Here is a 20,534-nt window from a genome sequence, read left to right as displayed (position 1 = left end):
ACAAAGTATTTCTGAACAGGGCTTCACAAAGTTACAGTAATTAGTTCTGGGGCATTTACATGAGAATGTAACTCAATGTACAATTTGGTTCCAAAGTCCCAATATGTCATCCTTGCATAAGGGAAAAATAAGCAGCTAACTAATAAAGATAAAGCAAATCCGTACATATACAAGTCAGAAAGAGCTGCTAGAAGTTGCCAAATTACATTTTTGATGATGGCAGGAGCTTCTGGGGGTCACTAGCAGCTCATCCAGGCACTGTACTGTATAGAGACAACTAGACAGCCATGTAGTACCTGTAGTTTAGTGATGCTGGTGTTTTATCCAGTGGTATACTGTGTTTGTCTTCACTACATGTCAACATTGTCTGTGGCATTACATGTGGCTGCATGTTAAATATATTGTATTTTATGAGACATCTGCTTAAACTCATTTAATACAGATGTTGAATTTTACTTAAACAAATTTATCTTTTTGAGTATATAATCTCGGTATGGGAGGGTTCTAAAGAATTTTTCAAATAATACATTTTAGGCTTCAATAGTAGTGATTGGGGTCCTAATTTTACAGCACATACCGGTTCACACACTGTTTTCTTTTTGGTTTGGTTTAAGGACCTTAACCTAAGGACCAAGGGCATACAGGTACGCCTTTGCTCCCTGGTACTTAAGGACCAAGGGCGTACCTGTACGCCCGTGGGAATTTCGGTCCCGGTCGCGTGCCGGGCGGGGACCGGACGGGGGTGACTGCTGATATCTTTCAGCAGGCACCCCGTGCAAATGCCCATGTTCTGGCACCACGGGGGGTTCATCAGACCCCCCCCCCCCCCATGTCGGCGATCGCCACAAATCGCAAGTGAATTCACACTTGCGATTTGCGGCTATTCCAGGTCATACGGGTCTATGGTGACCCGGAATATAACGGGGATCGCGGTTGTCCAAGACACCCACGATCCCACTGAAGGCATAGGAGTGAGGTGGCAGGGGTGCCACCCCTCCTATCCCTGCTATTGGTGGCCTAGACGCGACCACCAATAGCAGATCGGGGGCAGGGGGGCTTTACTTTTGGTTTCCCCATTCTGCCCACCCACAATAGGCGGGGCAGAATGGGGAACCGACAGAGGACCGTCGACGACGTCCACTTACCCCGCGGGAGAGGCTGTGGGCGACCATCAGTGGAGGAGATCGGAGTCCGGCGTTGTTGTGCGGCTGGCTCCCTGGATCCAACGGAAGCTGGTAAGTTGCCTAGCAACATCTGGAGGGTACAGTTTGAGACCACTATACAGTGGTCTCTAAACTGTAACCTTCCAGATGTTGCAAAAGTACAACTCCCAGCATGCCCAAACAGCAGTTTGCTGTGAGGGCATGCTGGGATTTGTAGTTTTGTAACAGCTGGAGGTCCACAGTTTGGAGATCTCTAAATTGTAACCCTCCAGATGTTGCAAAACTGCAAATCCCTGCATGCCCTAACAGCAAACAGCTGTCTCGGCATGCTGGGAGTTGTGTACCTTCAGCTGTTGCATAACTACATCTCCCAGCATGCCCTTCGATGGTCAGTACATGCTGGGAGTTATAGTTTTGCAACAGCTGGAGGTTTGCCCCCCCCCCCCCACATGTGAATGTACAGGGTACATTCACACAGGCAGGTTTACAGTAAGTTTCCTGCTTCAAGTATGAGCTGCGGCAAATTTTTCGCCGCAGCGCATACTCCTAGCTGTAAGCTCATTGTAAACTGCCACCAGTGTGAATGTACCCTAAAAACACTACACTACACTACACTAACACAAAATAAAGGGTAAAACACTACATATACACCCCCTTACACTGTCCCCCCCCCCCCCAGTAAAAATTTAAAACTTTTATATGGCAGTGTTTCCAAAACGGAGCCTCCAGCTGTTGCAAAACAACAACTCCCAGTATTTCCAAAATTTGTAACGCAATTTCTCCTGAGTACGGAAATACCCATATGTGGGCGTAAAATGCTCGGCGGGGGCACAACGAGGCTCAGGAGTGAGAGCACACTATGTACATTTGAGGTCTAAATTGGTGATTTGCACAGGGGTGGCTGATTTTACAGCGGTTCTCACATAAATGCAAAAAAAATAAATACCCACATGTGACTCCATTTTGGAAACTACACCCCTCACGTAATGTAATAAGGGGTACAGTGAGCATTTACGCCCCACAGGGGTCTGACAGATTTTTGGAACAGTGGTCCGTGAAAATGAAAAATTTAAATTTTTCATTTTCACAGCCCACTGTTCCAAAGATCTGTAAAATGCCAGTGGGGTGTAAATGCTCACTGCACCCCTTATTAAATTCTGTCAGGGGTGTAGTTTCCAAAATGGGGTCACATGTGGGGAGGTCCACAGTTCTGGCACCACGGGGGGCTTTGTAAACGCACATGGCCCCCGACTTCCATTCCAAACAAATTCCCTTTTCAAAAGCTTAATGGCGCTCCTTCTCTTCTGAGCATTATAGTTCGCCAGCAGAGCACTTAACGTCCACACATGGGGTATTTCCATACTCAGAAGAAATGGTGTTACAAATTTTGGGGGTAATTTTCTCCTATTACCCCTTGTAAAAATGTAAAATTTGGGAAAAAAACAGCATTTTAGTGAAAAAAAAATTTTTTTTTCATTTACACATCCAACTTTAACAAAAAGTCGTGAAATACCTGTGAGGTGTTAAGGCTCCCTGTACCCCTCATTACATTTCTTGAGGGGTGTAGTTTCCAAAATAGTATGCCATGTGTTAGTTTGTTTTTTTGCTGTTCTGGCACCATAGGGGCTTCCTAAATGTGACATGCCCCCCAAAAACCATTTCAGAAAAACTCCCTATCCAAAATCCTATTGTCGCTCCTTCCCTTCTGAGCCCTCTACAGCGCCCGCCGAACACTTGACATACACATATGAGGTATTTTCTTACTCAAGAGAAATTGGGTTACACAGTTTGAGGATTTTTTTCCTTTTACCTCTTCATAGGTAAAAGCATCCCAGAGTTATTAATGCTTAAAGTGAAAGTGGTCAGATGTGCAAAAAACGCTCTGGTCCTACAGTGAAAATTGGCCTGGTCCTTAAGGGGTTAAATGGCTACTCCAGTGGAAAACCTTTTTTTTTTTTTTTTTTTCATTAATCCAACTGGAGCAAAAAAAAGTTAAACAGATTTGTAAATGACTTCTATTAAAAAATCTTTACCCTTCCAGCTCTTTTTAGCAACTGTATGCTACAGAGGAAATTCTATTTTTTATTTTTTTATTTTTTTTTTGTCTTGTCCACAGTGCTCTCTGCTGACACCTCTGTCTATGTCAGGAACTGTCCAGAGCAGCATAGGTTTGCAGTGGGGATTTTCTACTGCTCTGTCAGTTCCTGATACGGGCATCTGATGTCAGCAGAGAGCACTGTGGACAAGACAGAAAAAGAAATTCAAAAAGAAAAGAATTTCCTCTGTAGTATACAGGTGCTAAACATTTCTGGAAGGGTAAATATTTTTTTTTTATAGAAGTCATTTACAAGTCTAATAAATACAAGTTAACCACACCTCAAGGATACTGCCCTACTGGGCACACAATGAAAATGAGTGGAAACAGTTTGTTTGAAAAAAATTGGAATATTTATTATAATTAAGTTACCTAAAATAAGCATAAAATATAACATAATATTAGAGTGAATGAATTAAATAACAATTCTTATGCCATTGGGCCCTAATGGCAAAAAAATATAAGATAGTGGGTGTAGTACTGCCGATGATATAAAAGTCTGCAATTCTGTTTGGTGTAAAAGGCCGATAATCCGGCAATTAAATGTTATGTGTTTTTAAGTCTCTGCAGAGGTTAAAACATGCTGCCCGTAGTCTTTGTGTACATGAATAGTTTTCTCACCATATCCAGAGCCGCTGGTCACATACTGCAACGGACCGGTGTCGGCAGATCCTGCGGTTGCTGTAAGTCACTGCCTGCGGAGCTCTGGCATAATACTCCTCGGTGCGGGGTCCGTACTGGCAGTGTGCCCGTGTTGGTGTGTCGGACCCTCGCTGCAGATCTTGTAGCAGGATACTCGAGGTGAGCGCGGACAAACTGGAAGTGCACCCGGTGAGGACAGCTGATTAGAAAAGCAGGTGCAATAGGCGACCTCCTTCTTTTTTTTTTGTAGATCGGCTATGATGAAGTTGGCAGTGCTATACTGTATCGCTCAGTTCAGATTTGGATATCAGCCATAGGCTGAGCGATACAATATAGCACTGCCGACTTCATCATAGCCGATATACAAAAAAAAGGAGGCCGCCTATTGCACCTGCTTTTTTAATCAGCTGTCCTCCTCACCGGGTGTACTTCCAGTTTGTCTGCGCTCACCTCGAGTATCCTGCTACAAGATCTGCAGCGAGGGTCCAACACGGGCACACTGCCAGTACAGACCCCGCACAGAGGATTCTCATGCCAGAGCTCCGCAGGCTCGTGAGGATCTCCTTTTATAACAACCGCCAGTGACCTTACAGCAACAGCAGGATCTGCCAACACCAGCCCGTCGCAGTACGGGACCAGCGGCTCTGGATAACGTGAGAAAACTATTCATGTACACAAAGACTATGGGCAGCATGTTTTAACTTCTGCAGAGACTTAAAAACACATAACATCTAATTGCCGGATTATCAGCCTCCTCCAGATTATCGGCCTTTTGCACCAAACAGAATTGCAGACTTTTATATCATCGGCAGTACTACACCCACTATCTTATATTTTTTTGCCATTCGGACCCAATGGCATAAGAATTGTTATTTAATTAATTCGCTCTAATATTATGTTATATTTTATGCTTATTTTAGGTAACTTTTAATTATAATAAATATTCCACATTTTTTCAAACGAACTGTTTCCTTTTCATTGTGTGCCCAGTAGGGCAGTATCCTTGAGGTGGGGTTAACTTGTATTTATAATTTAATACATTTTCGATTGGTGGGGATCTATCTTTTAACCGCATTAAGCCTCGGAGACTTGGTTGTGAGCTGCGCACACCTTTCTTTTTTTCTCATTTACAAGGCTGTTTAACTTTCTGGCACCAGTTGATTAAAAGGGGTACTCCGGTGGAAAACATTTTTTAAATGTTTACATAGACCAAGGAAAAATTACACTTCAAACCTTTTCCACAAAATCGGGTACATGTGCGTGATGAAAAAGGATGACTTGCCGCAACACCATGTGCAGACACCTGATTGCTATAAACTGCCAATAAACTGACATCTGTTACAGTGCCGCCAGGCGCTGTAACAGATAAATGAACTCTGCTATACAGCACAGCCAAGCATGCCTAAAGTCGGCCATGGACCAATTATAGAGGTCCCCGGCCGGCAATCACTACTACTGGTTTGTCAGTATTGACAGACCAATAGGAGTGACAGTTGCAGGATCTCCTACTTGCCCACCTCCTCTTCCAGTGATCAGTACGTGAAGCAGTCAGAGGAGAAGATGGGCCCCATTGGAAGGAGCCAGACGCAGCACTCAGGATTGGAGTTGTGCTAAAGGGCTTAACCCCTTAAGGACGCAGGACGTAAATGTACGTCCTGGTGAGGTGGTACTTAACGCACCAGGACGTACATTTACGTCCTAAGCATAACCGCGGGCATCGGAGCGATGCCCGTGTCATGCGCGGCTGATCCCGGCTGCTGATCGCAGCCAGGGACCCGCCGGCAATGGCCGACGCCCGCGATCTCGCGGGCGTCCGCCATTAACCCCTCAGGTGCCGGGATCAATACAGATCCCGGCATCTGCGGCAGTTCGCGATTTAAATGAACGATCGGATTGCCCGCAGCGCTGCTGCGGGGATCCGATCATTCATAACGCCGCACGGAGGTCCCCTCTGCTTCCTCCGTGCGGCTCCCGGCGTCTCCTGCTCTGGTCTGTGATCGAGCAGACCAGAGCAGGAGATGACCGATAATACTGATCTGTTCTATGTCCTATACATAGAACAGATCAGTATTAGCAATCATGGTATTGCTATGAATAGTCCCCTATGGGGACTATTCAAGTGTAAAAAAAAATGTAAAAAAAATGTAAAAGTAAAAAAAAAGTGAAAAATCCCCTCCCCCAATAAAAAAGTAAAACGTCCGTTTTTTCCTATTTTACCCCCAAAAAGCGTAAAAAACATTTTTTATAGACATATTTGGTATTGCCGCGTGCGTAAATGTCTGAACTATTAAAATAAAATGTTAATGATCCCGTACGGTGAACGGCGTGAACGAAAAAAAAAAAAAAAGTCCAAAATTCCTACTTTTTTAATACATTTTATAAAAAAAAAAATTATAAAAAATGTATTAAAAGTTTTTTTTATATGCAAATGTGGTATCAAAAAAAAGTACATATCATGGCGCAAAAAATGAGCCCCCATACCGCCACTTATACGGAAAAATAAAAGTTAGAGGTCATCAAAATAAAGGGATTATAAACGTACTAATTTGGTTAAAAAGTTTGTGATTTTTTTTTAAGCGCAACAATAATATAAAAGTATATAATAATGGGTATCATTTTAATTGTATTGACCCTCAGAATAAAGAACACACGTCATTTTTACCATAAATTGTACGGCGTGAAAACAAAACCTTCCAAAATTAGCAAGATTGCGTTTTTCGTTTTAATTTCCCCACAAAAATAGTGTTTTTTGGTTGCACCATACATTTTATGATATAATGAGTGATGTCATTACAAAGGACAACTGGTCGCGCAAAAAATAAGCCCTCATACTAGTCTGTGGATGAAAATATAAAAGAGTTATGATTTTTAGAAGGTGAGGAGGAAAAAATGAAAACCTAAAAATTAAATTGTCTGAGTCCTTAAGGCCAAAATGGGCTGAGTCCTTAAGGGGTTAAAGAGGTCAGTGCTAACAGCTATCTTAACTTTAAGATCTGTAATTAAAAAAAAATGGAAATGTAACATACCCTTTGGGCAGATTAGGCAAAATCTATTTTGGGATAAAGGGTATCCTCTCTTTAAAGGAGTACTGTGCTGCAGTAAAATGTATCCCCTATGCAAAGGAGATACCAGAATTCTGTATCTCTGGCTCTCCCATAGAGATACATAAAGGCAGCCAACACACTCCTTCCCTGGGGAGAGCCGGAGTACCGTGCTGGAGATCATGGGGGGTCCCAGCTGTCGGACCCCCTGATATCTGACACTTATACTATACTTTGGATAGGGGATAAGCTTTACTGCACCCCAGTACAACTTTAATTATGGAAGCCTGCAAGATTGTGGAGGCAGGGCTGGCCCAAGAAATTGTGCTACTTGGGTCCAGGAGTGAAATATTTTATTTACTTTTACGCCATTTACCGTACAGGACCAAGCCCATTTTCACCTTAAACATTAATAACTCTGGGATGCTTTTACTTTTCATTCTGATTCACAGATTGATGTTTTTTTTTTTTTTTTGTGATATATTCTTAGTTAGTGGTAAATTTTTGTCGATACTTGCATCATTTCATTGTGAAAAATAAAAAAATTTGATGAAAAAAATAGAAAATTTTGCATTTTTCTAACTTTGAAGCTCTCTGCTTGTAAGGAAAATAGACATACCAAATTAATCATATATTGATTCACATATACAATATGTCTACTTTATTTGCATCATAAAGTTATGTTTTTACTTTTGGAAGACATCAGAGGGCTTCAAAGTTCAGCAGCAATGTTCCAATTTTTCAGAAAAATTTCAAAATTGGAATTTTTCAGGGACCAGTTCAATTGTGGGATATTTCTAATATGAAGGCCCTTCAAATCCGCTTCAAAACTGATCCCATTATAAAAACTGCACCCCTCAAAATATTCAAAGGGACATTCAGAAAGTTTGTTAACCTTTAGCTGTTGCAGCAAAGTGAAGGAGAAAATTCAAAATCTTCATTTTTTTACACTCTCATGTTCTTATAGACCCAGTTTTTGAATTTTTACAAGGGGTAATAGGAAAAAAAGCCCCCCAAATTTTGCAATCTAATTTCTCTCGAGTAAGGAAATACCTCATGTGTATGTCGATAGTTCGGCAGACGCAGTAGAGGGCTCAGTAGGGAAGGAGCGATAATGGGATTTTGGAGAGTGAATTTTGCTGAAATGGTTTTTGGGGGGCATGTCACATTTTGGAAGCCCCTATTGTGCCAGAACAGCAAAAAAAAAAAAACACCTGGTATACTATTTTTGAATTTTTCCCAAATTTACCATTTTTACAAACTGTAATAGGAGAATATGCCCCCCAAAATTTGTAACCCCATGTGGTGACGTAAAATGCTCTGCGGGTGAACTACAATGCTCAGAAGAGGAGTCACATTTGGCCTTTGGAAAGCAAATTTAGCTGAAATGATTTTTGTGGGGCATGTCGCATTTAGGAAGCCCCTATGGTGCCAGAACAGCAAAAAAAAAAACACATGGCATACTATTTTGGAATCTACACCCCTCAAGGAACGTAACAAGGGGAACAGTGAGCCTTAACACCCCACAGTTGTTTGACGACTTTGTTAAAGTCAGATGTGTAAATGAAGAAAAAAAAATTTTTCACTAAAATGCTGGGGTAATAGGAGAAATTGCCTTCCAAAATTTGTAACCCCATTTCTTCTGAGTATGGAAATACCCCATGCGTGGACATCAAGTGCTCTGCTGGCGAACTACAATGCTCAGAAGAGGAGGAGCGCCATTGGGTTTTTGAGAGAGAATTTGTTTGGAATGGAAGTCGGGGGCCATGTGCATTTACAAAGCCCCCATGGTGCCAGAACAGTGGACCTCCCCCCCCCCCCCCTCCCCACGTGACCCCACTTTGGAAACTACACCCCTCACAGAATGCAATATGGGGTGCATTGAGCATTTACACCCCACTGGCGTTTGCCAAGACCTTTGGAACAGTGGGCTGTGCAAATGAAAAATTGCATTTTTCATTTTCATGGACCACTGTTCCAAAATTCTGTCAGACACCTGTGGGGCGTAAATGCTCACTGCACCCCTTATTAAATTGTGAGGGGTGTAGTTTCCAAAATGGCATCACATGTGGGGGGGTCCATTGTTCTGGCACTATGGGGGCTCTGTAAACACACGTGGCCTTCAATTCTGGAAAAAATGTTCTATCCAAAAGCCCAATGGCGCTCCTTCTCTTCTGAGCATTGTAGTTCACCCGCAGAGCACTTTACATCCACAGATGGGGTTTGTTCTTACTTAGAAGAAATGGGGTTACAAATTTTGGGGGGCATTTTTCCTATTTTCCCTTGTGAGGATGAAAAAATTTAGGGTAACACCATCATTTTAGTGAAAACATTTATTTATTTATTTTTTTCATTTTCCCATCCAACTTTAACGAAAATTCGTCAAACACTTGTGGGGTGTCAAGGCTCACTATACCCCTCGTTACGTTCCGTGAGGGGTGAAGTCTCCAAAATGGGGTCAAACGTGGGAATTGTTTTGCGTTCATGTCAGAACCACTGTAAAATCAGCCACCCCTGTGCAAATCACCAATTTAGGCTTCAAATTTACACTGTGAGCTCTCACTCCTGAGTCTTGTTGTGCGCCCGCAGAGCATTTTCCGCCTATATATGAGGTATTTCCGTACTCGGGAGAATTTGCCTTACAAATTTTGGGGGTCTTTTTTTCCTTTTACCGCTTGTGAAAATAAGGTATGAGGCAACACCAGCAGGTTGTGCATAAGTTACAAGATGACTTGGATAGACTAAGTGTCTGGGCATCCACTTGGCAAATGAGGTTCAATGTTGATAAATGTAAAGTTATGCATCTGGGTACTAATAACCTGCATGCGTCGTATATCTTAGGGGGGATTAAACTGGCAGAGAAGGATCTGGGTGTACTTGTAGATCACAGACTACAGAATATCATGCAATGTCAGGCTGCTGCTTCCAAGGCTGGCAGGATATTGTCATGTATAAAAAGAGGCATGGACTCGAGGGACAGGGACATAATACTCTCCCTTTTATAAAGCATTGGTACGGCCTCACCTGGAATATGCTGTTCAGTTTTGGTTGCCTGTACATAAAAGGGACACTGTGGAGCTGGAAAGGGTGCAGAGACACGCGACTAAACTAATATGGGGCATGGAACATCTTAGCTATGAGGAGCGATTAAAGGAGTTACAATTGTTTAGTCTTGAGAAGAGACGTTTAAGGGGGGATATGCTAAACGTATATAAGTATATTAATGGCCCATACAAAAAATATGGAGAAAAACTGTTCCAGGTTAAACCCCCCCCCCAAAGGACAAGGGGGCACTCCCTCCGTCTGGAGAAGAAAAAGTTTAGTCTCAAGGGGCGACACGCCTTCTTTACCATGAGAACTGTGAACTTATGGAACAGTCTACCTCAGGAACTGGTCACAGCAGGAAAAATTAACAGCTTTAAAACAGGATTAGATACATTCCTGGAACAAAATACCATTAATACTTATGAAGAAATATAAAATCCCATCCCTTCCCCAATATCGCGCCACACACCTACCCCTTAATTCCCTGGTTGAACTTGATGGACATATGTCTTTTTTCGACCGTACTAACTATGTAACTATGTTAGTGTAAAAAAATCTTTTTTTTTTTTTTTTTTTTTTTTTTTAATACGAACATGCTGGTGTAGACCCCAACTTTTCCTTTTCATAAGGGGTGAAAGGAGAAAAAGCCCCCAAAATTTGTAAAGTAATTGCTCGCAAGTATAGAAATACCCCATATGTGGCCCTAAACTGTTGCCTTAAAATATGACAGGGCTCCGAAGTGAAAAAGTGCCATGCGCATTTGAGAACAAAATTGGGGATTGCATAGGGGTAGACATAGGGGTATTCTACACCAGTGATTCCCAAACAGGGTGCCTCCAGCTGTTGCTAAACTCCCAGCATGCCTGGACAGTCAGTTGTTTTGCAACAGCTGGAGGCTCCGTTTTGGAAACACTGCCGTACAATACGTTTTCCATTTTTATTGGGGGAGGGGATAGACAGTGTAAGGGGGTGTATATGTAGTGTTTTACCCTTTATTTTGTGGTATTGTAGTGTTTTTTAGGGTACATTCACACTGGCAAAGGTTTACGGTGAGTTTCCCGCTAGGAGTTTGCGCAGCGGCGGAAAATTTGCCGCAGCTCAAATTTGAAGCAGAAAACTCGCTGTAAACCCGCCCATGTGAATGTACCCTGTACAAACCTCCTGCTGTTGCAACACGACAACTCCCAGCATGCACTGACAGACCGTGCATGCTGGGAGGGTAAGTGACCTCTGGCGCCGGTCACAGACTGTTCCACTGCTCTGCCCGAACAACAGTGGGTGGGCAGAGTGGGGGTACCGAACATTAACCAGCCCTAAACCCCCCGCCCCCGATCTGCTTTTGGTCGTTTGCGTCTGATCGACCAATAGGAGGGGTGGCACTCCTGCCACCTCGCTCCTATCCCTTCAGGGGGATCGTGGGTGTCTTGTACAACCCTGATCCCGCTTATTTTCTGGGTCACAGGAGACCCATATGACCCGGAATAGATATCAGCAGTCATCCCAGTCCGGTCCCCGCCCAAGGCGCGGCGGGGACCAAAATTCCCTTAAGTACCAGGGAGCAAAGGCGTACCTGTACGCACTTGGTCCTTAAGGGGTTAATAGTTTGGACATAAACGCACACGGCGATACAAAATATGTTTATTTTTAGTAAATTTACATTTTGTTTTTATATGAAAAATCTGAAAAGGGTGGTTATTTGAAATTTTAATAGGGAAGGGGTTAGTGTGTGTGTGTGTGTGTTTGTGATACAGATAGATAGATGGAGATATATATATATCATATTATTTGTTTTGTTGTTTGTTCCCTATTTGGGACTTTTAGGAGGAAGCAGCAGATTCCTTGTAAAGATCAATGAAGTTCCATAGAGCTTAATTGATCTGTGTCCTCTGCGATCATTTGGCTCTATCAAATGCAGAGCCGTGGATGGTCATGAAGGAGAGGTAAGTCCTCAGACTACCTCCACAGTGGATAGCCATCGTGCTGCGGGGGGCCGCTGAGTATGGAGTGGGCTTGAGTCAGTAGCCCGCTCCATACACCCTTAGTGGCACCATGACAGACCTAGTTTGCGGAGGAAGGGGTCAAAAATCTTCTTGGGGGCTCCTGTGAAAGTGCCGTCTGGGTCCCTGTGAAGATGCCAATTTATAATAGCCTTCCTAATCGGAATCTGTCATCAGTGTCACCTGCACTAACAGGCTAGTAGTACAGGTGACATTGATGATAAGGATACTTGCCTGCAAGCAGGCTCGAAGCAGCGGCAAGCGATTCTAAGCATGCTCCTGGAGCCCCACCCATGCACCAAACCTATGCATAACTACGAAGCTCTTGCCGGTTGTATAGTATATAGTAGTACATAGCGCACCACTGTATACTGTACTGGAGCCCTGACTCCCGTCACTATACTGATGAGAAAACCTACTCCTAGTGGAGCTAAAATATGTTCGTAATTAGACAGCCTTGGGCACAGCCCATGCTGGTCAGGAGGTATACATTGTATACATATACACGTGTGTGCGTGTGGATGGATATATAAATATAATGTTAGTGAGATATAGCTACAGGATCGTCCTTAACCATAGCCAAAAGGACACATTTTCACTTAATTACAGCAGGTCCATGACAAAATAAAACATATATTTCACTTAGGAACAAACAAAAACCTTGCCTGTAGGGGCACTAACTAAGCATTAGTAATTTCCTCACTATCCATTGGAGAGCTAGTCTCCGCCAACCCAAAACACAGGTTTCCTGCAAACTTGCTGTGTGCTCAGACAACCCGTCTGTCTCCATACTTGTCTCACACACTGTTGTGTGCTCCCTCACACAGACCCCCTGTCTGTGTGCTCAGCCAGAGAGAGAAAGCTTCTGATCTCTTGGCTCCAGGATCTCCACCCTCTCTGAGTTGCTCTACTAGTTCGCCTAGGAAAGTAGCTTTATTGATTGTTCAGTCGTTACAAGTCATACAATAAATTACTGCCACACAAAGCATAGCAGTACAATACATAGAACAGGTTCCCTAAGTTATACATCGTGCAGCATGCTACACTAAGGCTACATGCACACCACATTTTCCCTACGTTTTGAACCGTATACGGCTGGGGAGAGGGGGCGGAGAGTCGGGGGCGGGGCAACCGTATGCGGTCCCCTATCTAATGTATTTCAATGAGCGACCGGAGTGAAACGCTGCCTCCAGTAGGCTCCGTTTTGCCCCGTATACGGTTTCCCGACCGGACCTACAAACGCTGCCGACAAACGGAGCCGACCAGAGGCAGCGTTTCACTCCGGTCGCTCGTTGAAATACATTAGATAGGGGACCGCATACGGCAGCATGCGGTTGCCACGCCCCTGACTCTCCACCCCCTCTCCCCAGCCGTATACGGTTCAAAACGTAGGGAAAACGTGGTGTGCATGTAGCCTAACGCTCCCCTCAATCCTGAAAGAGAAAAACACCAAAATCGAAATAACCAAACAATACAATCTGTGATCGGGGAGGGGCATGGGGTAGGGTGGGGGGAGGCGGATCACAGGGCCTAACTACTGGGCAATAACTTCAGGGGTACATGGGGAAGAAGAGGGGTCTTCACTCCTCTTCTTCAATGCCGCCTGGACTGTCTAGATGAACGTGCTCTCAATCACCCTAAGAAAAAGTGAAAATGTGTTAGACTGCATCCTTTTTGCACTTTTTAGTGTATTGCAAGCCCTTCTCCGAAAGGAGAGAGGCCCCCCAACAAACCTTACCCTTCCCCTCCGGGCCAGAAGGCACCTGCAAGGTTCCAGGTTCAATCTCCCTTTTCGATGAAGCTGCTAAGGGACCACAAATGCTCCCTTCATCAACCTAGGCGTTAATCGGTATCTGCCCGCAGAGCCGTTAAACGGTCAGTACCCTGCCCATGCAGGAGTACCCAGGAACAATTGTAAGTGTAAATGTGGCAGGTGGGGCCAAGCTGACCTAAAGGTTCTTAGCTCGCCCTATTTTTTTCCCTTCTTGGCAATTGTTGCTTCGCCATGAAAAGGGCGGCCCCACACGGGAACCTGTGCCTAATTCCACCAAATGACCCTAATGCCCATACAAATTCTCTACGAGTTTCATCCACCTGTATCTGTAGTATCCTCAGGGGACAAACGTGTGTTGCATATTATAACATATACATATTAATGGTCCAGAAAGTTTAAAATGCCAATATTAATCTCTGCTGATTACTGAGAATTGTCAGCATAAATATGATAGATGTGCCCTCCTATCTACAATCAATGTAATGGCCATGTCATTGTCTGGTTGAGAAGTTGGGTTACCAGATTATGCCCATAACAAATAGTCACTCTATTATTCCTAAAAGTGGTTACTCGCAACACCGCTTAGTAGGGAAACAAGGACCCAGGAAATGCAGCTGGATCGGGCTGCCTGTCCCGATGAGCATACAAAACACAGTGGTGCTGTACTAATGCGGTGGGGATCACCTACTGCGTCTGCACAGTGGTTGCGGGCAGTGTGGTCACTGTGTGAATGTGGTTGTTTGATGGCACATGGTGTTTATTTATTTATTAGGACCTAAACATAGAAATAATAAAGTGCTGGCGCTTAATAAAGTGACAAAATATAAAGGATGTAAATGAATAGTATTTATTGAATATAAAGTGCAGTGTGTCTCTTACAATAGATCTGTTTTATGTAGTCTCCGTTTCACAGATGATCTATAAAGTGCTGGGTGCTGGAGTTATATCTGTGGATTTCAATTGAAGTTCCTGCAAGCTGGGGGAGTTAATTGGTATCAATGAGTCTTGCTGTGTCAATTTTCCAATGTGCTTCTGATTTGAAGTGTTGGAGAGGAGATGAACTTGGCTACTAGTATTGCAGAAAGAAAAAATGTATATATTTATGTTCCACTTGCGACGGTTGGTAGATAGTGGTGAATGAAGCGCATTCAGTTGTGGTTTCCGGGGGTTCCGTTCGGTGCCTCCTTGGAGTCCTCGCTGTACTGCAGTCCGGTTGTGTTTAAGGGTGCAGGCCGGGATAAGGGACAGCCCCGGCCGGGTGCGTGTCTACCTTCCTCGCTGCCTGAGAGTCGATCAGCTGTTTTTTCTCGCGTGACGTCACTACGAATAGTTTTGGAATCCAAAGAACGAACTTCCGACTAGTTTTGGTCTCCTTCCTCTGGGACAGATCCTGCCTGGATTCTCTGCTTCTTATGATAGTCTCTCATTAACCGCTTCAATGCCGGTGAGTAGTTTATGATTCTTCCAAGAACCCGAACATTTCAAAATCTATGTTTAAACCATGCGGTGCTCCTGTGTTTAATTCGAAGATCCATTTGGCCTCCTTTCTAGACATTTGGCCAATGAAGTTACCCCCTCTTCAGTTGGGGGTAATTATTTCTAGGCCAAAGAATTGGGCATCTTTTATTTCTGAATTGTGTTTTTCTCTGAAATGATTGGAGAGGGGATGTCCCTCAAAACTCCTTTTTACATTATAAATGTGTTCTTTTAAACGCTGGATGAGGGATCTCTTTGTGCGGCCTATGTATAATTTCACACAAGGGGATCGGATGCCATAAATTACCCCTCTAGTTTTGCAATGTATATGTTGAGAGATCTTTTTATTTGTTTCAAAATTATTGATGATTTGCATTGGTTGGGCTATCATGCATTTACATGCATTGCAATTTTTGCACGGAAAAAAACCATTAGGTAAGGGATTTAATTTTATACCTCCCGTTAATTGCATTTGTGTGGGAGCTCGCCTATGTTTCTGTTTGATGGTGCGCTGAAATTGCCTAGATTTTTAGCTTTTTTTTAAAATGAATTTTGGTTTTGATGTTAGTTTTTCCCCTATCACTTTGTCATCTTTTAGCAAATGCCAGTGTTTTTTAATTATCCTTTAAATTTTATGGCTTTGATTTGAATAAGTGGTTATTACTGGTATATCTATAATTATTTGAGAAATTATACATAGGCTTGTAAGAAATTATACATAGGCCGCACAAAGAGATCCCTCATCCAGCATTTAAAAGAACACATTTATAATGTAAAAAGGAGTTTTGATGGACATCCCCTCTCCAATCATTTCAGAAAAAAACACAATTCAGAAATAAAAATGCCCAATTCTTTGGCCTAGAAATAATTACCCCCAACTGGAGAGGGGGTAACTTCATTGCCCAAATGTCTAGAATAGAGGCCAAATGGATCTTCGAATTAAACACAGGAGCACCACATGGTTTAAACATAGATTTTGAAATGTTCGGGTTCTTGGAAGAATCATAAACTACTCACTGGCATTGAAGCGGTTAATGAGAGACGATCATAAGAAGCGGAGAATCCAGGCAGGAAGCTATCCCAGAGGAAGGAGACAGTACGTCCCCGAAACTAGTCCCGTAGTGACGTCACGCGGGAAAAAACAGCTGATTGACTCTCTCAGGCAGCGAGGAAGGTAGACACGCCCCCGGCCGGGGCTGTCCCTTATCCCGGCCTGCACCCTTAAACATAACCGGACTGCAGTACAGCGAGGACTCCAAGGAGGCACCGAACGGAACCCCCGGAAACCACAACTGAATGCGCTTCATTCACCACTATCTACCAACTGTCTCAAGTGGAACATAAATATACACATTTTTTCTTTCTGCAATACTAGTAGCCAAGTTAATCTCCTCTCCAACACTTCAAATCAGAAGCAAATTGGAAAATTGACACAGCAAGACTCATTGATACCAATTAACTCCCCCAGCTTGCAGGAACTTCAATTGAAATTCACAGATATACGGTAACTCCAGCACCCAGCACTTTATAGATCATCTGTGATACTGAGACTACATCAGACAGATCTATTGTAAGAGACACACTGCACTTTATATTTTATATTCAATAAATACTATTCATTTACATCCTTTATATTCTGTCACTTTATTAAGCACCAGCACTTTATATTTATTTATATTAGGTGGGTAAAACCACTAACCATATAGGTATACAGGACCCTATATTGTGCAAGGCAGCTACTCATCATTAGATCATATATATTGCGCTTGTATTATTTCCTATATATGTTTAGGTCCTATTATAGCATTTTATGGAAATTTATTAAAAGCTAAGTTTTAAGTGATTTGCAGATCTGCAGTTACTTATACAGATTATACTGTCCAGATAAGGGACTGAAAAAAACATCCTTTCTTTACATGCAACCTTGCCTTGTGTCTAAATATATAGGCAAAAAGTATTCCTCTTATAGAGAGGCACCATTTCTGTTGTATGGAGATTTAAAAAAAGGCCATTAGCTCTCCACAGGCTTTCTGGGAAAGGAAATATGCAAAGCAGCTCATTACATTCCCTGGATATCAGCTTTAGCTCCAGTTATGGAATCTCAAACTGATCAGGATTTCACATCAAGCCAGACTTTTCCCCAGAAGGGAAGAGGACCCATCTGCAGACAGCGCTGTTTCGGAGTATTTTGCTCCTTGTCAGTGCCTCTCACTAGCCAAGCCAGAACACCCTACTCTGCACTGATGACAAGCAAACCTAACTATAAATCCATTACATTAATTAATAAATACAGTTTATATGCTGAGTCACAACTGATTCTATGTTCAATAAAAGATAAATCTTTATACATGATCCCCATCTCAAGGGAACAGCCACATCAGGGCCAAGGAGGATCGAAGACTGCCACTGAATTGTAAATATTACACCTTATGATCAAAAATTAGACAACATACTGAACTATAGATACCATAGGAAACGAATGGCTGTTTGCCAGAAGTGTGTACTCCAGCTACAAATTGACCCACACGGTTGCAAAAAAACTACAAAAAACTCACTATAACGGGTTAATAGAATGAGGTGACGGTATCATACATTCTATCTTTAACACATGATCAGAGAGGTTGAGAGATGCCTAGTCTCATCTGTATCAAAATGGTTATAAAGGCACCACATGATGATACCCAGAGGGTTCATAAATGACGCTCATGCATAACAAAACTCTACTGAAAAATACAATACTACTTTTTATTTATCCCCTTAAGGGCCAAGCCCATTATGACCTTAAGGACCAGAGCATTTTTTGCACATCTGACCACTGTCACTTTAACCCCTTAAGGACCCAGCCCATTTTCACCTTAAGGACCCGGCCATTTTTTGCACATCTGACCACTTTCAATTTAAGCATTAATAACTCTGGGATGCTTTAACTTTTCATTCTGATTCAGAGATTGTTTTTTCGTGACATATTCTACTTCATTTTAGTGGTAAATTTTTGCCAATACTTGCATCATTTCTTGGTGAAAAATTCCAAAATTTGATGAAAATGTTGCATTTTTCTAACTTTGAAGCTCTCTGCTTGTAAGGAAAACAGTCATTCCAAATAAATTATATATTGATTCACAAATACAATATGTCTACTTTATATTTTCATCATAAAGTTGACATGTTTTTACTTTTGGAAGACACCAGAGGGCTTCAAAGTTCAGCAGCAATTTTCCAATTTTTCACACAATTTTCAAAATCTGAATTTTTCAGGGACCAGTTCAGTTTGAAGTGGATTTGAGGGGCCTTCATATTAGAAATACCCCATAAATTACACCTTATAAACTGCACCCCTCAAAGTATGCAAATTTAACCCTTTTAGATGTTTCACAGGAATAGCAGTAAATTGAAGGACAAAATTCAAAATCTTCATTTTTTACACTTTCATGTTCTTGTAGACAGGGCCGGCCTTTGGGGTGTGCGAGCTGTGCGGCCGCACAGGGTGCAATAGCAACAGGGGCGCCTGGCGTCCGACACAGTTTTTTTTTTTTTTTTTTTTTTTTTATAAACTGGTTTGTCAGAGAGTGACTGCGACTGTCACTCACTGACCGCTGGCGCTGGGTGCCCGCAAGGACTATGACCGGGCCTCATAGTCATAGTGGGCCCGCACATTTCTATTCATTTACCTTTCTACGGCGCGGGCCATCATTGCTGGGCAATCATTGCTGGGCCGGACAGGCCAAGGGCTGATTGGAGTAGAGGCGTCAAGTGCCCCGCGCAGGCACGCACGTCTACTTTAATCACCTGACCTGTCCCTGCTTACGTCCCACGCGATCTCCAGCATCCTCCCCCGTTCAGTGACAGGAGCAGCAGAAGCCTAACGCCGCTGCACCGATCCCCAGCAGGGTAAGTTAACTTGTGGGATGGGGGGGGGGTGAATAGAGGTGCAAGGGGGGGGTGAATAGAGGTGCAAGGGGGGGGTGAATAGAGGTGCAAGGGGGGGGTGAATAGAGGTGCAAGGGGGGGGTGAATAGAGGTGCAAGGGGGGGGTGAATAGAGGTGCAAGGGGGGGGTGATGAGAGGTGCAAGAAGGGGGGGGTGATGAGAGGTGCAGGGGGGGGGGGTGATGAGAGGTGCAAGGGGGGGGTGATGAGAGGTGCAAGGGGGGGGGGTGATGAGAGGTGCAAGGGGGGGGGGTGATGAGAGGTGCAAGGGGGGGGGTGATGAGAGGTGCAAGGGGGGGGGGTGATGAGAGGCGCAAGGGGGGGGGGTGATGAGAGGCGCAAGGGGGGGGGGTGATGAGAGGCGCAAGGGGGGGGTGATGAGAGGCGCAAGGGGGGTTTGGTGGGGGTTTTGGGCGTGATGAGGACACAGGATAAGAGGAGGTGTATATGTATATACCATGTGTATGCATGTATGTTAGAATTATATTCAGGGTACAGTGTGTGGCAGGATTATATTTAGTGGGTACAGTGTATAGCAGTATTATATTCAGGGTTCAGTGTGGGTCAGTATTTTCTTTAGGGTACAGTGTATAGCGGTATTATATTCAGTGGGTACAGTGTATGACGGTATTATATTCAGTGGGTACAGTGTATGACAGTATTATATTCAGTGGGTACAGTCTATAGCAGTATTAAAATTCAGGGTACAGTGTGTGGCAGGATTATATTCAGTGGGTACAGTGTATGGCAGTATTTTATTTAGGGTACACTTTCTGGCAAGGTTATAATGATTACTGTCTTCATGCAGAGGATGAGGATCTGCTGACAGTGAGGAGCCAATGATGTCTGGATGTCAGACTCTGCAGAGAAGATGGAGCTGGAGGAAGACCTGGTCTCTGGACCAGATGAAGAAGAAAAGATAACAGAGAAGATATCACTCAAGTCAGAAGACGTCAGTCAGGTCACTGATATCATTGTGTATTCTCCTGACTGTCCCATCAGAGCTGTAGTCACTTGTAAGTTCTGCAGTGATGATGGGTAAAACCGTGTCCAATCTGTGTCTCTCCAGCTGTTACAAAACTACAGCTCCCATAATGCCTGAGGCTCTCCAGACATGATGGGGGTTTTAGCTTTCCAACAGCTGGAGAAACACTTCAACCGAGGTGATCGGGGGGGGGGGGGGGGGGGGTTGGGGTCTCAGCAGTACTCCCCCCCTTCCCCCGCGATCTCCTGCACAGGCCCCGGCAGTTTGCTGGAAGCTGGCATCTGTACCCCGCAGGAAGCCGCGTTGGGCACACCCCCTCCATGTATCTCTATGGGGTACATGGAGGGCGGTGTCTGCCGGCACTCCGTATGGAAAGCCCCCCTTCCAGCC

General features: G+C 43.7%; 1 protein-coding gene across 2 annotated transcripts in view; it reads left to right on the top strand.

The window, feature by feature from the left end:
- Positions 1-20,534, top strand: part of FRMD8 (FERM domain containing 8) — a 134,414-nt gene that overhangs the window by 65,747 nt on the left and 48,133 nt on the right. The gene's annotated exons all lie outside the window — the stretch shown is intronic.

This window comes from Hyla sarda, chromosome 6, assembly GCF_029499605.1.
Source record: "Hyla sarda isolate aHylSar1 chromosome 6, aHylSar1.hap1, whole genome shotgun sequence".
NCBI lineage: Eukaryota > Metazoa > Chordata > Amphibia > Anura > Hylidae > Hyla > Hyla sarda.
The sequence above is the reverse complement of the archived record's forward strand: the minus strand, read 5'-3'. Positions and strand labels throughout refer to the sequence as shown.